The following is a 17,416-nucleotide window of genomic DNA, read 5'->3' as shown; positions in this document are numbered from 1 at the left end:
CCGATGGGGAGGGGCTCGGCCGGCGGGGGCCGAGGCAGGGCCGACGGAAGGATGGAGCTCCGGCCGGTTGATGCTTGTTGCCAGAAGTGGCGACGGGAGGAGAGGCAGGGCAGGGAGAGGGGCGTCGGGGCGCTGCGAGGGAGCAGGAGGCGACGGGAGGTGGGGCGCGTGAGGGAGGGAGGCCGACGGGAGGAGCTTGCGAGGCCAGGATGTGGGCAGCGATGGGGAGTGGGGGGATCGATGGGATCCTGTGCGCGTGGGGTTAGATGGGAGTGGGGCTCTCGGTGGTGGGTGAGACCGAGAGAGAGGGAGGGTGAGGGTGCGGTAGGTGGGGGGATCACGTGGGGAGGGAGGTGGGTGGCGGCGGCCAGGAAGTTGTGGAGCGAGGCTGGGAGAATTAGGGTTGCCCGGTGGGGGGGGGGGGCTTTATACCCCCACGTGATGGGCTGGATGAGGGGGGCCGGCTGGGCCAGTTTTGGCCTAGTTGGGCCAGGGGGTTTCTTGTTTTTTTAATATTCTTTTATTATTATCTTTGATTACTTTTTTTCCTTTATTTATTTTACACAAATCTTCTCTTTGAAATATATAGGGATCACCTAATAATTTCAATAGTGCCCGATTCACATTTATAATTCCTTAGAGAATTTTTATAACTCCCCGACGTTAACATAAAACCTTTCTCGTTCGACTTTAATTTTAAGTTTCGAATTTTGATTCGGTTTCAACTAACACGATATCATTGATATAATTAACGGTGACGTGGCATTATTAGCGCGGGATCACTGTCGCTTAATTACATGCCTTACTGTAGCAAAAGCTGAGGATGTCACACCACCATACGCTGTGCTTATCTGTCGTGTCGTGAGAACGAGATACGCGGGTCCTATCGGGATCGTCGACACGCCGGGCGGCATTGTTGGATTAGTTTTACCTTTGACGAATGTCTTGTGCATCAGGATTCTGGTGATGCTTTGGGTAATCTCAGAGTTGAGGTTTTCCACTAAGGAGTCCGACGAGATCGCGAGTTTCGCGATCGAGGATTTCTATGCGGCTTGTGGTAATTTGTGATGGATTAGTTGGAGCACCCCTGCAGGGTTAAATCTTTCGGAAAGCCGTGCCCGCAGTTATGTGGCAACGTGGAAACTTTGTTTAACACTGGTTCTAGACAACTTGAAGTTAACTTAGTTAAAATATGCCAACTGAGTGCGTAACCGTGACTGTCTCTTTCGTGAGTTCCTTCTCCGATCGAGGACACGGTGAGGTTATGTTTGACGTAAGTAGGTGTTCAGGATCATTCCTTTGATCATCATTAGTTCATGTCCACTATGCGAAGATCATCCCCCTCTTTATTCTTGTACTCGTAAGTTAGCCACCAAATATATGCTTAGTCGCTTGCTGCAGCCTCACCACTTAACCATACCTCACCCATTAAGCTTTGCTAGTCTTGATACCTTTGGAAATGAGATTGCTAAGTCCCCTCTGGCTCATAGATTACTACAACACCAGTTGCAGGTACATGTAAAGGTTACTTGACGCGAGCGCGTTGATTGTTCATTTGGAGCTGCTTCTTCTTCTTCTTCATCGATCTAGGATGGGTTCCAGGCCAGCAGCCTGGGATAACAAGGATGGACGTCGTTCTCTTTTCTCGTTTGTTTTCGTCCGTAGTCGGACCCTGCTCTTCTTCATGATATTTATGTATTGTACTGATGTGACTCTGATGTAGCTTGTGGCGAGTGTAAGCCAATTCTATATATCTAATCTTTTCAGTACATGTACTTGCAATAATATCCACTCTTGCGAAACGACGAGATGTGCGTCTATCCCTAACGAGGCCCGCGTGTCAAATTAAGGATAGGGTCGCATCTTGGGCGTTACAAACACGTCGGATGAGACCGACTACCAGAACACAACAACAATTCCTACTTCTCTTGAAGCGGCCATCGTTGCCACACAAGAAGCCGCGCAGATCATCCGTATTGCCGTACGGGCCCTAGCCGACTGCAATGTCGCGAGCGTCTAGCCCATGGAGCGTGCAAACGATACCCAAAGCTCTTCAAGACGACGCCCCCAAGGAGAAAGCGACGATGGCAACACTTTTGCCCGACCCAACCAAACCTAAGATTTTCACCCGAAGAACTGGATCCGAGGGTGTGTAAGGAAAGAACTCCTCAACGGTGCCTCCAAGGAGGTGAGACGACGTCCATAGACGCCGACACCGTCGACCGACAAGCTTTCGCCCGGAGCACCTCCCAACACCACATCCCCACGCACAACACCTCCGCTAGCCCGCACGCCTCCCATGAAGCCACCATGCCAAGACCATGTAGAAACCACCACAAACCTCGACGCCGGCCCGAAGAACCAGCAAGCCGAAGCCCGCGGCGTCTGCCATCTCCAGACGGCCTCCCCATGACTGGATCTGGCTGGGGGCGGCACGCCCGCCACCACCAGGGAGCGCCGCAACAGAGGACGGCAACCGGAGCCAGCCAGCCCCTGCGGCGAGCCGGAGCCCCGATACTACAAGGGCCCAAGCCTCACGCACCGAGCCGCGCCACATCAAGGCCGAACCCAGAGCCACCGCCGCCGACTTCGAGGCACGCGCCCCAACCGCATCAGCCACTCCACGCCGCCGCATGCAACCTGCGTCCCCGCCGCAGCTGCCGTCGCCGCGCCCTAAACCCGTGCCGCGCCGCTGCCCGATCCAGACGGCCCGCGCCATCCAGCGTCGAGCGAGGAGAGGAGGAGGCCCCGCCACCGCCCAAACTGACCGGGCTTTTGCCTGCCAGCACGCCGTGGCGGTGACGAGGGGAGGGAGGCACAAGGAGGAAGGAGGAGGAGGGCGCTAGGGTTTCCCCCTGGCGCTGGAGGGGGAGGAGGAGAAATAGAAAAATCATTAGTTCAACCTTTCTCATCGATCGGTGGCCTCCTTCTCCTCCCTTCTATACGTACCGCGGTACATGAAATGATTAAACATAAAAACTTATCTATACCTAATAATAAAGCGGCTATTGCTTCCGTCGGAAAGCCCACCACGACATTTTTATAAAAAAGCCCCTGTAATTTTTGTTATTCAACCCACGCTTGATCATTTATCTGCAATGTAAAAGGAAAAAATGATTCGCTGCAAAAATTATACCCGTACGCATCGCCTCCTCCCGTCGACCCTGGGCCACCCTGGCCTGTGCCCAGGCCGCCACCACACCACTCGCCGCCGCGGCCGACCTCAACCGCCACCGCTGCCGATCTCAACCCACCCGCCTCCGCGGCTGTACCTGTCCCTGATCAATGCCCCCGTTGTGGCGCTCGAGTGCATCGTGTCGACCCTGGTCCACCCTGGTCTGTGCCCAGGCCGCTGCCACACCACTCGCCGCCGCGGCCGACCTCAACCACCACTGCTGTCGATCTCAACCCACCCGCCTCCGCGGTCGTACCTCTGCCCGCTTGCTGCCCCCGTTTCGGCGCTTGAGCACAACTTCTGGATCAAATCAACCCGACAGCTACAGCGACTTGGGATGATGCGTCTGCTCGATGCAGAACGGCGGCGGCGCGCGGATAAGGCGCGACGGAGCGAAGTACTTGCAGGTGGAGGCGGGCCTCCATGCCTCACACGGGGAACTCCGAGGTTATGGCGCGGCAACGACGACTCCTTATGGCCAGATAGAGGCGCCTAACCCTTGCTTCCCTCATCGTATCTCCTCCTCCGGGAGGAACTCATCATCTGGTGAGATCCCCTCCCCATGCCTCCAACCGTGTGCCAAGCACCGGCAAGAAATTTTATTTTGTACGAATTTGTTTGCTGATGAATGAATGTATTGAATGTAAGATTGTATTGTTGTAGAAAGAAAGAATGGAACACCACATTCAGTTTGTCATCTGATCCCACATTCTCTACCCCATGAGTGAAATAAGATAACAGTCCATTGATCAATTCACGTAGCGTCTTTGTTTTGCTTTGCTTCTCCCGTTCAATTTCTCATCATGGTGGAATTAACAATGGACGGGTTGATTTTTCAACAAAATAGGGTAAGACTGACTACATTAGTTAGTTACCTTATTATTTTAATAAATCAAAATGATTATAAAAAATTAAAAGCGTATGGTATTTTTTTTTCTCCCGTTGCAACGCACAGGCCGTTTTGCTAGTTATTTCTAAATAGATCACGCCTAAACAAATCACGCCACAAGATTCAGGTGGGGATCCTCTCCCCCCGGGTGATCGTTAAAAAAATCATGCCACAAGGTTTCTAAAGAAAGAAGAAAAAAATGCAAGAAGTTACACTCTACAACACGATGAATCTGACATGCATCTAACAAGAAAATTATGTTCCAGCTCGTACGATGCGAATGCTCACATGGAGTGGTTTATGAGGCCATGCACGACAAGGAGCCCCATATGATGAGTGAGTGGTCCCGTTGGGCTCGACCACCAGCGTGAGCACGTCCTCGCCGAGGGAAACCCCCGTCACCGTCAGCTTCCTCTTCACCTCCGCCACGGCCAGCCCGGTGGTGTCGTCCACGATCCAGGAGGTGCGCACCGCGTGGCCATCCCTCCTGAACTCGCAGCACGGGTTGCGGCCCCACTTGTTGCTCACCACTGTGAACCACGGCCGCCGCCGCGGCGTGTCGACGCGCTCGGGCTCCTCCCACCCGCTGCAACTTACGTGTACCCCTCCCACCTCGTGAACTTCTTGAGGACCTGGAGCACCACGCGCCCCGTGATTTCCATAAGGTACACGTCTGTTGAACATGTGTACATGTACGTAGGTATGGGTTTTGTATGCCGTACCTGTAGTGTCTCTCTTTTTGTGTATTTACCTGTTTTTTGAAAGAAAGACACCGGTCGCAACCCTTGTACCTATATATATGTGCCTAGTGCATGATCAATGAATCATCGATGCACACAATATTCTCTACATAGTATCTATCGCAAGTCAATCCTAAACCCTAGCTTCCGCCTACCCTAGCCGCCGCCGTCTCGGGACGCCGCCGCCATCTGCAGCCGCCGCCGTCGCCCCACGCCGCCGGCGCCTCCCCTCACCCGCGCCGCGCCTCCCCTCACCCGCGCCGCGCCTCTCCTCCCCCGCCGCGCCGCTCCTCCCGCCGCGCGCCGCCCCCGCCTCCCCTGCCGCGCTGCCGACATGTCCTCCCCCGCCTCCACCTACTCCAACCCCTTCGCCGGGCCGGACCCCGCTGACATCCGTGACATCCCCATCCGCGAGGGTGTCCCCGTCATCCTCGACGCCACCAACTCCTCGCACTTCGCGTGGAAAACATACTTCTCGCTGCTTTTCCGCGAGAACAACCTCGCAGATCATGTTGACGGCACCGTTGACTCTCGCGCCATGGCGGGCGACCCTGAGTGGACCGCGGTTGACGCCACGCTCATCCGGTGGTTCTTCACCACGATCTCCAAGTACCTGTTTCACACGGTCGTGAGTGACGGTGATGACGCCCGCGCCGTCTGGGTCAAGCTCAACGGTCTCTTCACCGACAACAAGCTTCAACGCTGCGTATTTTTACAGCAGGAATTTTTTGACTGTCACCAGGATGAACAGTCAATTGACGACTACTGCCGCCTCCTGAAGACGTTGGCAGATGAACTCCGCGACATCGGCGCCAAGGTTGATGACGACCTCCTCCTCAGCACCCTCTCCGCCGGCCTCAATGAGGACTTCGACAACGCCGCCTCCAACCTCACCTTGATGTCGGACCCCTCCTACCCCAAGTTTGTGGCGTACTTGCGGTTGGAGGAGCGCCAGATGAAGGGAGTGAAGTAGCGGGTGCAGCATCACGCCCTCGTCGTCGGCACTACTCGCGGCAACCAGCCGCTGGCCGCCCCGCCCGCGCAGCGGCAACAACCGCCGCCCCCCGCGCCGCCGGGTTTCTTCCACCCGCCCGTGCCTCCGGCCCCTCCCGCTGCACCACCACAGCCGCAGCCGCCTCAGGGTAGCGGGCATCGCGGCAACCGCCGGGGCGACGGCCGCAACAAACAGCAGCAGCAACCGGCTGGTGGGGGCCAGGCCTACGGTGGGGGGGGGGGATCCTCGTCAGCAGCCGACCCCGCCCTGGACCTATGGCACCAACCCTTGGACCGGCGTCGTCCACACGTACTCGATATCGGTACCTCGGCCTCCCGCCCCGGGCATCCTCGGCCCCCGCCCGCCGAGCCATCAGGCCTACCTCGCCGCGCCTGGCGCCGCCCCCTATCCGGCTGCCACTGCACCGCCGGCCATGGGCGGCTACGGCGCTGCTCCAGTACCCTCCTACGGCGTGGCTCCCTATGGCGGGTCCTACCCGCCCCCGGTGCCGCCGCCGTGGGATCCTTCACTCCTGGCAGCTCTCCACTCAGCGCCATCGCCCGCCAACTACAGTGGTGGCGGTGATTGGTACATGGACTCGGGCGCTACTGCTCATATGACTAATCATCCCGGTAACCTTACCTCTGCCACGCCCGTTCATACTCCTACTCGTATCACCGTTTGTAACGGTTCCTCTATGCCCATTACACATGTCGGTCATATGTCTTTTCCGTCTAGTTCTACTCCCATTAACATGTCTAATGTTCTTGTGTCTCCTGAGCTAGTTGCTAGTCTTGTTTCTGTTTGTTGTCTCTCTTGTGAAAATCTTGTTACCGTCGAATTTGACGGGGTTGGTTTCTGTGTGAAGGACGCCCATACCCGGATGGTTCTACACTGATGTGATAGCCCCGACGAGCTCTACCCGGTGCATCCCTCCGCCACCATTGCCACTCGTCCATCCGCCCTCGCCGCCAGTGTCGACCTTTGGCATGCTCGTCTTGGTCATCCCAACCCTATAGTTTTGCGTCAGATTCTTCAGAGTTTTTCCTTTTCATGTAATAAGTTTGACAACCACACTAGTGAGGCCTGCCGTCTCGGCAAGCATGTTCGTCGTCCCTTTAGCGAGTCCACTACTATTTCCACTTTTCCGTTTCAGTTGTTGCATATTGATGTTTGGACGTCCCGGTTGCTAGCAACACGGGCTATCTATACTATTTGGTGATTTTAGATGATTTCTCTCACTACGTGTGGACCTTTCCCCTTCGTCGCATGTCCGACGCCCTCGCCACACTCACCACCTTTTATTCCTATGTCACCACACAGTTCGGTCGTCCTATCCTTGCTTTACAAACTAACAATGGTAAAGAATTTGACAACGTCGCTGTCCGCAACCTTCTTGCTTCCCACGACACTATTTTTCGCCTCACTTGTCCCTACACCTCCCAACAAAATGGCCGCGCCGAACGTGTCATCGGCACTCTTAATAACTGCGTCCGCACGTTACTCTTCCACTCTAACGTGCCTCCCCAGTTCTGGCCGGACGCTCTCGCCATGACCAGCCTTCTCATTAACATCACCAAGTGTCGCCCCTGTTGGAACTATGTGCCTCATCAGCTTCTCTTCGGTACGCCTCCATCTTATGATGGTCTTCGCATATTCGGGTGTCTCTGTTATCCTAGCACCGCATGTACCACCCCTCACAAACTCGCCCCACGGTCGGTTCCCTGCATCTTCCTTGGCTATCCTTCCAACACCAAAGGTTACGGTGCTATGATCCAGTGTCCCACCGCGTTTATACATCGCGGCATGTGTACTTTGACGAGTTCGTGTTTCCTTTTCATCAGGTACCAGTCGCCGTCGAGCCGCTCTCGGCCTCTCCCACAGCGAGGCTTCTCCCTGCCGGGCCTTCATCTGTTGGCACGGCCCCCGCCGCGGGCGCGGCTGCCCTTCCGGGTGCCCCCGCTGGCCCGGCTCCTGCCGCGGGCGTGGCTGCCCCTCTGGGCGACCCCGCGGGCCTGGCTCCCACCGCGGGCGCGGCTGCCCAGCTGGGCACCCCCGCTGGCCTGGCCGATGCAGGTCCGACTGCCACCTCGGGCGCGGTTGTCCCTATGGGCACCCCCGCGGTCGCGCCTTCCGTCGCCGCCTCCCGTGGCTCGGCGGTTGCGGCCCCCTCAGCAGCCCCCCTTTGGCTCCGGGGGATGCACCCCGCCCCAGTGTGGTTACTCGGGCTCGTACAGGGACACTCCGTCCTAGCACGCGCTACACCGCTGATGAGTACGCGTGTGCTGCCTCCACATCAGCACCGTCTCCTCTACCCTCTTCCGCTCGCGCAGCCCTTCGGGATCTGAACTGGCTTGCTGCGATGCGTGAGGAGTTCGATGCCCTACAGCGCAACTGTACATGGAAACTTGTCCGGCGGCCTCCTCATGCCAATGTCATCACTGGCAAGTGGGTTTTCCGCCACAAGACTCACCCCGACGGCTCTCTCGAGCGCTATAAGGCGCGTTGGGTGGTGCGCGGTTTTCACCAGCGCACCGGTGTGGACTTCACCGACACCTTTGCCCGAGTTGTTAAACCGGGCACGATTCGCGCTGTCCTCCAGCTTGCTGTCTCTCATGCCTGGCCAGTTTGTTAGCTCGATGTGTCTAATGCTTTTCTGCATGGCCATCTCGACGAGGAGGTGTTTTGTCAGAGCCTACTGGTTTCGTCGACACCACCTATCCGGACCATGTGTGCTTGCTCTCCTGCTCTCTATACGGGTTGAAGCAAGCGCCACAGGCCTGGTACCAGCGGATCGCCGCCTTTCTTCAGCAACAGGGGTTCCGGTCCACATGGTCTGATGCCTCCCAGTTTGTCTATCATCAGGGTGCTTCCATCGCATACCTTCTCCTGTACGTCGACGATATCATCCTGACTGCATCCTTCAGCAGGTCACAGCTCACCTAGGCACCGAGTTCGCTCTCAAGGACTTGGGGGCTCTTCACTACTTCCTCGGCATCGAGGTTGTCCGCCGTGCCACTGGCTTCTTTTTGCATCAGCAGAAGTACGCCTACGAGCTTCTAGAGCGAGCCGGCATGCTTAACTTCAAGCCTGCTTCCACGCCTGTCGACACGAAGGCTAAGGTGTCCGCCGTTGAGGGCTCTCCGGCGTCTGACGCCCCCTTCTACCGCTCCATCGTCGGTGCTCTCCAGTATCTCACGCTGACGAGGCCGGATATCCAGTATGTTGTTCAACAGGTGTGCCTTCATATGCATGCCCCTCGCGACACTCATTGGGCTATGGTGAAACGTATTCTTCGGTATATACGTCGCACCACGGCTATGGGTCTCACCTTGACAGCGTCTCCGGACACCTGCCTCGTTGCCTACTCGGACGCCGACTGGGCTGGGTGTCCTGACACTCGGCGCTCTACTTCCGGATACTGCGTCTACCTGGGGCCCTCTGTGATATCATGGTCGTCTAAATGACAACCCACAGTCTCACGATCGAGCGCCGAGACCGAGTACAGGGCAGTGGCGAAGGCTGTTGCGGAGTGTTCCTGGCTACAACAGCTGCTTTAGGAGTTGCTTGTTGAGGTTCCCAAGGCCATGCTTGTCTACTGTGACAATGTCTCCGCGGTCTACCTCGCTGCCAACCCTGTTCATCATCGCCGAACGAAGCATATTGAGCTTGACATTCACTTCGTTCGGGAGCACGTTGCCCTTGGTCGTGTTCGAGGTCTACATGTGCCCACCGATCAGCAGTTCGCCGATGTTATGACGAAGGGACTACCCACCTCGATCTTCGAGGGCTTTCGGTCCAGTCTTTGCGTCACCGGCGACGCTTCGACTGCGGGGGGGGGGGGGGGGGGGGTTGAACATGTGTACATGTACGTAGGTCTGGGTTTTGTATGCCGTACCTGTAGTGTCTCTCTCCCTCTGTATTTACCTGTTTCTTGGGAGACAAGACATCGGTCGCACCCCTTGTACCTATATATATATGTGCCTAGAGCACGATCAATAAATCATCGTGCACACAATATTCTCTACAACGTCCACATAGTGGTGGGAGCCGTAGTTGTCAACGCGGTAGACGACGCGGCCGCGGGAGTCAAAGACCGTGCAGCCGGTCCCGTTGAGCACCAGCGACTTCATCCAGATGAATGTCACGACCGACGGTGGCTAGCTGGTCAGCGGTGAGTTCGAGCTTGGGATTTGGAACCTGAGCGAGATTTGAAATCGGCAGAGAGCGAGGTAGGAGGAGGCGGTAAGTAGGAGAGCGAGAGAGAGAGAGGCAGACAGGGAAGCGAGACGAATATTCTTTTTCACAAACGAGATGCCGACCACCTCCCGGGTCCGGCGCTTATAACCACGCAGTCAAAGTGAACTTACATGGCTCTAGGCCCACACATGGCTCTATGTCCCATTCACCTCGTACTCTAACTCCCGCCAGCCTAAGTCACCGATGCTAGTTCACTAAGCGTCGCACAGACGATCGCGAGCCCAACCCCAACTCCATACTACTTACAATACCCGCCCTTGAAGAACCAGCTTGTCCCCAAGCTAGAGCACTGGGAAACTTGGCCTTGATCACCTCATAAGCTTCCCAAGTTGTTGAATCGGCTGGAACCCCTCACCATTTAACCAGAACTTGTAGGTAAGGAGCATTACCCTTCTTCACTAAACGACGATCCAAAACTTTTCCAGGTAGCATTCCAAGAGCAGATAAATCCACCGGTTTTGGTAAAGTGGTGAACACTGGCATATGATGAGGCACATGGACTTTGAGCTGAGATACATGAAACACAGGATGTATCAGACTTCCTATGGGTAGATCAAGTTTGTAAGCTGCTTCACCAATCTTTTCCAGAATCTTGTATGGCCAATGCTAGTTTATGACAGGGTCTGTTCACCACAGAAGACTGCGCATAAGGCTGCATTCGCATATACACCATCTCACCTGCAGCAAACACCCGTTCGGAACGTTTGTTGTTAGCAAAGTGTTTGTAATTGCAGTCAGCCTTGGCCAAATGTTCTTTTAGTGTTGTAGTGTGTTGAGTATGCTCTTCTAACCAGGTTTTGACATCAACGTTGCTGGAGCTTCGATGACCCACCAGCTCTCCTATATTTGGATCATGTCCATAGAGTGCTTTGTAGGGAGTGCAACCCAATGAAGAATGATAAGTGGTATTATACGAAAACTCTGCCTGAGGAATCCATTGGCCCCATCTTGTTGGAGAATCATGCACAACACACCTCAAATACATCTCCAAACATTGATTTACCCTCTTAGTTTGGCCATTAGTTTGTGGATGATAAGAAGTGCTCATGTGAAGTTCTGTACCCCACACCCTGAACAATTATTTCCAAAAGGCACTGTTGAACACTTTGTCTCTGTCAGACACAATAACCAACGGCAGCCCATGCAATTTAGCAATGTTGTTGAGGAAAACTTTGGCAACTGATGCAACAGTGCATGGATGTTTCAAAGGAAAAAATGACTCATTTTGGTGAAACGATCAACCACCCCAAGAATTGCTGAGCATCCATCAGACTTAGGCAAACCTTCAATAATATCCATACTGATCTCTTGCCAAGGACTATCTGGTATGGGTAAAGGTTGTAACATTCCTGGTTTCTTGAACAATTCATGTTTGACTTGTTGACAGATGCCACATTGTTTTACAAAACTCACTACTGCTGCCTTTAAACCTTGCCAACTAAACAGTTGCTTCACTTTGTGATAGGTAGATAAGATACGTGAATATCCACCTATGGGGCTGGTATGAAAAGCTTGAATGAGTTTGGTGTGAAGTCCAACATTGGCTCCCACCCATATCATGTCCTCCTATTTAATGAGTACTTCCTGGAGTTGGAAACCAGGACAAGCATCTGCATCCCATGCCAACTTTTGTAACATATCCTGAGCCACATGGTCCATTGTATAAGAATTCAATATCTCCTGTAGCCAGACAGGCCTACTTGCAGATATGGATTGAGTAAAAAATAGGTGAGCTACTCTAGACAAAGCATCTGCCACAGTATTTTCCATCCATTTCTTATACTGAATAGTGAACTGTAGTCCCACTAGTTTGGTCATGGCTTTCCTATGAAGATCTGAAGTTAAGTGATGATCTCCTAGATGACACAAACTCTGGTGATTTGTTTTTGTAATAAAAGGAGTCCTGGACAAATAGGATCTCCATCTGTCCACTGCCATCATAATATCCAAGAACTCCTTCTCATAGATGGAAGTTTTTTGACTAGCTAATCCCAAAGCCTTGCTGTAGTAAGCAACAGGGTGACCTTCCTGAGACAACACATCTCCCACTCCAGTATTGCAGGCATCACTTTCTACCACAAAAGTCTTCTCAAAATTGGGCAGAGCTAGCACATGAGTGTTTGCCATAGCGTGTTTGAGATGTTGGAAAGCCTGTTCTGCTATTTCAGACCATTCAAAAACTTGTTTCTTGAGTAAAGTATTAAGAGGTTTTGCTAACAGCCCATAGTTTTGGACAAACTTCCTATAATACCCAGTTAGTCCCAAGAAACCTCCCAGTTCAGTGACTGTTGCTGGCACAGGCCATTTCAGCATGGCTTTAGTCTTGGCAGGATCAATTGCCACTCCCTTATCAGAGATAATGTGACCCAAGTACTCCATGGATTGTTGGGAAAAAGCACATTTGCTTTCCTTGACATACAAATGATGCTCTTTGAGAATATCAAACACAGATTGCAAATGATCCTGATGTTCCTCAAAAGTTTCACTAAAAACCAGAATGTCATCCATGAATACTAAAACATATTTTCTGTTTGGACCAGCAAACACAAAATTCATCACACACTGAAATGTACCTGGTGCTGTTGCCAAGCCAAAAGGAACTACTCTGAATTGAAATTGCCCATGGTGAGTTTTGAAAGCGGTTTTATACTCATCTTCCTCTTTCATCCTGATTTGATGATACCCACCTCTAAGGTCCAATTTTGAGAACCATTTAATGCCTCCCAATTCATCCAGTAATTCCTCAATCACTAGCAAAGGAAATTTACTTTTGATGGTTAATGCATTTAACTTTCTGTAGTCTACACAAAACATCCAGGTACCATCTTTTTTCTTAACCAAGAGAATAGGAGAAGCAAAAGGGCTAATGCTGGGTGTGATCAGACGAGCTTTCAGCATATCTGCCACTTGTATCTCAATTTCATCTTTTTGCAGTGGAGAGTACCTGTATGGTATGCAGTTTACTCGTACAGCATCAGGTACCAAATGAATAGAATGATCCAAGGCTCTATGAGGAGGTAGTGGTTTAGGCTCTTGAAACATAGTTTGATTGTTTTCCAATAGTTGTTGCACTGCAGGAGGTACATCCACAGATGGTGCCATGACAATGTGATTCAATATAGCTGTAGCCCACACCTCATTGCCTTTTTCCCACTTGATGAGTTGTTCAACAGATATTTCCTTGATTTGATTTTGTTGCACATGTAGGACCCATTGTAACTTGATTTCCTGGCCTTCATGTTGAAACTGAATCCATCTCTCAGCCCAATGGCATTTCATCATTCCCCATTGTTCCAAGCAGTCCATACCTAGGATAATGTCATGTCCACCTATAGGAAACACTTGCATGACATTGCTGAAACTGTGTCCTTGTATCCACCAAGTCAGCTGAGGTACTAAATAAGTATAGGATACCAGATCTCCATTTACCACCCTAATTTGCAAAGGTACTGACAGTTTCTTAGTTTTTACTGCTACTCTGTTCAGCAAAGCTTGATCCACAAAGGTGTGTGTACTGCCAGAGTCAATGAGAATGAGCACCACCTGATTGCCCACAAAAGCTCTCAGCTGAATTGTTTTAGGATGAGTAGCACCAGACAAAGCAGTAGTTGAGATTGTTTCACATTCTTCAGAGTTGTCATGGACCAAAGCATCCAGTACTGCATCCAAAATTATCTCACAACCTTCAACTGCCCCAGGCACAGTCTACTGATTACAAGTGTGGCTTGGTATAAACTTCTCTCCACATTTGTAACATAAGACATTTTCCCTTCTGTATTCTTTCATCCGCATAGCTTTCCAAAGTTCCCCTGTAGATAACTATCCTTTTGTCTCAAACTTTCCCATAGTAGATTTCCCATAGTATGCTCTTGGTTGTTTCTGTGTCAACAACAGTCCTTCCTGAACAGAGGCATACATTCCTGCCAATTGAATAGTAGTAGGCAACTGGAGCTCAACTACACTCCTTAATTCCTCCTTTACCCCATGGTAAATCTTGTGACAAAAAAGTGTCACTGAGAGTTGGTTCATATAACTTCACATGATACACCAATTGTAGGAACCGTTGCTTGTACAACTCCACACTGTCAATCTGTTTCAGAGACAATAGCTCCTTCATTTTCTGTCTGTATACATTCACATGAAATTCCATTATACCAGCTGCACAAAACTTATCCCATGAGTGAACTGCTGTTGATTGCTTAACTGACTGATACCAATGTGCCGCATTATCAGTCAGATACAGAGATGCATATGTAACCTTGAAATTTTCAGGAATATTGTACAGTTGAAAGAAGGATTCACACTTATCTATCCAAATCCGGACCTCAATACCATCAAATCTAGGGAAATCCATCTTAGGAATCCACCCACGTTTGCTACCGGTGTCCTCTACAGGAAACTACATCTCTTGGTCAAGATGTTGCTCACGTACCTGAATATGAGGATATCAAATCGGAGGTGGTCGCTGCATGAGCAACATAGGAGGAGCGCCAAGTATGCCGTCAGACACCTCTGAAGCTGTGGGTGATGCACTCTCCCCACTACATGACCCTTGTGTCTGCTTCCCTCCTTGCGCCGTACATGACGGTCCTTGTTGAGCCCGTCCAATCGCATCACATGATAGGTTGACCTTCATCTGCACTTGATCCAGGCGAGCGGCTTGCTCGGTTAGCATGACATCGAGTGCCTCCAGTTGAGCACAAATGCCACCCACCACATCCCGCTTGCACTGCGCTGCACAAATGTAAGCGAACTCTTGCAGCATCCGCTCCAGGAACGCCTCCATCTGCTTGACTAAGCAGCGGCGTCGGCGGATTCGGCTTGAACGCTGCCGTGTTTATTCCCCAAATCAGGCCACCTCAGGTCTGGATTTACGCAAATCGAACCCTCAGGTGATCCGCTACCTTCGCGTCGGATTTGTCAGGCGATTCAGGAAATTTTTTGGGGACGCCGAGGACCGACGACTCTGATACCAGACTGTCACGACCGGTGGTAGCTAGCTAGTCAGCGGTGAATTCAAGCTTGGGATTTGGGATCTGGGCGAGATTTGGAATCGGCAGAAAGCGAGGTAGGAGGAGACGACAAGCAAGAGAGCAAGAGAGAGAGAGGCACACAGGGAAGCGAGACGGATACTCTTTTGCATAAACGAGATGCCGACTACCTCCCGTGTCCTCCGCTTATAACCATGCGGTCAAAGTAAACTTACATGGCTCTAGGCCCACACATGGCTCTATGGCCCATTCACCTCGTACTCTAACTCCCGCCAGCCTAAGTCACCGATGCTAGCTCACTAAGCGTCACATAGACGATCACGAACCCAACCCGAGCTCCATAGTATTTACAATGAACACCTCCCTCTGCTGGCTCCTGTGCTCTTCCCCTTCCCCTTCCCCTTCGTCTTGGTCTTTGACTACATGACACCCGCCGCCGCTGGCGCCTCGGCTGGAGGGGCACCGGCGGCCGGCGTGTCTTGTAGGAGTAGCTGGTGCTGCGACGAACACGAGGCCGAGGAGTGTACATTGACCTTGGGCGTCGAGAGTTCAGCACCAAGGCACCATCTTGCACCTCCCATGAGTTGCAGATTAGCTCGATCTTCTACTACTTGATTATGGAGGTATTGGGGTTTCTGACTTTCTGTAACCATTGAGGTCTCAGTGTGACAGTGTGTGTGTAACACACACACAACTACACAAGGGAAGGTGAAAGTCTAGAACGGAGAGAGTCAACCTTCGATGAGCGGGTCGGTCTCCCGTACCCCCTCGCGTCGCCTCCCCTGGGGCGACGCTAGGGGCCCCCGAAGCCCTAGCCGCCAGAGCGCTTCCCTCCTTCCTCGGCCGCCGCTGCCGCCGGCAAGGCCCGCGGTGGCGGCGGTCCCTACGCCTTAGAGCCAGGGCGAGTGGTGCCGCGGAGCCCCAGCGAGGCGGAGGGGCCGTCGCGCGCGGGGAAGACGGGGGCGGCGGTTAGGGCGGCGGACCTGATGTGTGGCGGCGCTCGTAGCCTCATGGCCGGCCGTGGTCAGGTTGGATGGCGGCGGAGGCGCTCCATCCGGCGAGGGCAGCGGCTGCGCGCAAGGGCGGCCATCGAGGGCTGTGGATCTGGCGTTTCCTGCCCAGATCCGTCACGGCTTGGACTTCTTCATGCGGTGGCGCGAGGAGGATCGGTGTGGGGCGGCGAGGCCCCTGCCGGCATGCCGACGGCGGTCTTCGTCTACATGACGTGCCTCCCTCGGTTCCATCCAGCCACGAGATCGGGGGGTCGCGACTTCCGGTGAAAACCGCGCCGACCTCGGTCATGGAGGACGATGGCGGCGTCTAGGACGTCGTTACCAGCCCATGTCATCGTTGTTGCAGGTTGTGGCACCACACTCGTGATGCTCCGAGGGAAACCTTAGATCTGCATCTACCGGTCGGACGATGATGGCATCTTCGATGTCATTTCCGTCCTGAGGGCATCGTTTTGGAGTACGTGCTGGGTGGACGGGACAAGAGGAGGAGCGGTGTTTGGTCTACCGTGAGCCATACGGTGTAGCCCGGCGGCATGGCGCTGCGGTGCTTCGTCGACAGGCACGTGTAGGCGGACATGTGCAGGATGGTGACGCTGTCTGACACCGTGGTGGCGTCGACGGCGGACCTCGCAAGGATGATGCGTTTGTTCTAGCTGTGAAGAGGGTACGGTGGTAGATGGTGGAGGCGGCCTGTGCGCCGGACCAGTTTGGGATCCAGTCTCAGTGGTGGCTGGGCTGAAGCATCAGACTATAGATGTTAGGATTTGGTGCGATATCTGTTTGGTATTTGGCCCGGATATTCAGCACACCTTCATCAAGGGATAGGAGTAGCAACATGTGTTGTCTAGATGATGGCTTCAGGCTGACTGATGTATTACTTTGTATGGTCTGTGTGAATAATTAATAAAATGGCTGTATGCATCGTCTAGATGCAGAGGCCGGGGGTATATCCTCCTTTTCTAAAAAAAAAAGCTTAAACGTGTGGGAGATAGAGATAGGAAGTAGTAGATGGACAAATAACATGTGACAAAAAAAAACCAATACCCTGAAAATGCACCTTTTCAAAATATTGACTTTGTTTTTTGTCACGCTTTATAGAAATGTTACTTCAAATTAAAAAAATTGCATGTATTTAGAACTTTTGTCAATATTAATTACAAAATAAATTCAGAGTTTTTTAAATATTTTTTGATTTTTTTTTAGTTTTACTGTTCACCGAGAAAGTTACTTTCGGTAGTAGATGCGTTTGTTTTCTACGTTGAGCTCGTCAGCCGTACTCCACTTACCGCATTTAATTTATGTCATGCTTATCAAGTTGGCACACATTACTAGCTACTATCCCTCTATATCTATA

At 52.5% G+C, this 17,416-nt stretch overlaps 1 pseudogene; it reads right to left on the bottom strand.

Moving 5' to 3' along the window:
- Nucleotides 1-4,348: 4,348 nt before the first annotated feature.
- LOC123446719 lies at nt 4,349-15,630 on the bottom strand (annotated as a pseudogene).
- Nucleotides 15,631-17,416: the final 1,786 nt, after the last annotated feature.

This window comes from Hordeum vulgare, chromosome 4H (assembly GCF_904849725.1).
Source record: "Hordeum vulgare subsp. vulgare chromosome 4H, MorexV3_pseudomolecules_assembly, whole genome shotgun sequence".
In the NCBI taxonomy this organism is placed as follows: Eukaryota; Viridiplantae; Streptophyta; class Magnoliopsida; order Poales; family Poaceae; genus Hordeum; species Hordeum vulgare.
The sequence above is the reverse complement of the archived record's forward strand: the minus strand, read 5'-3'. Positions and strand labels throughout refer to the sequence as shown.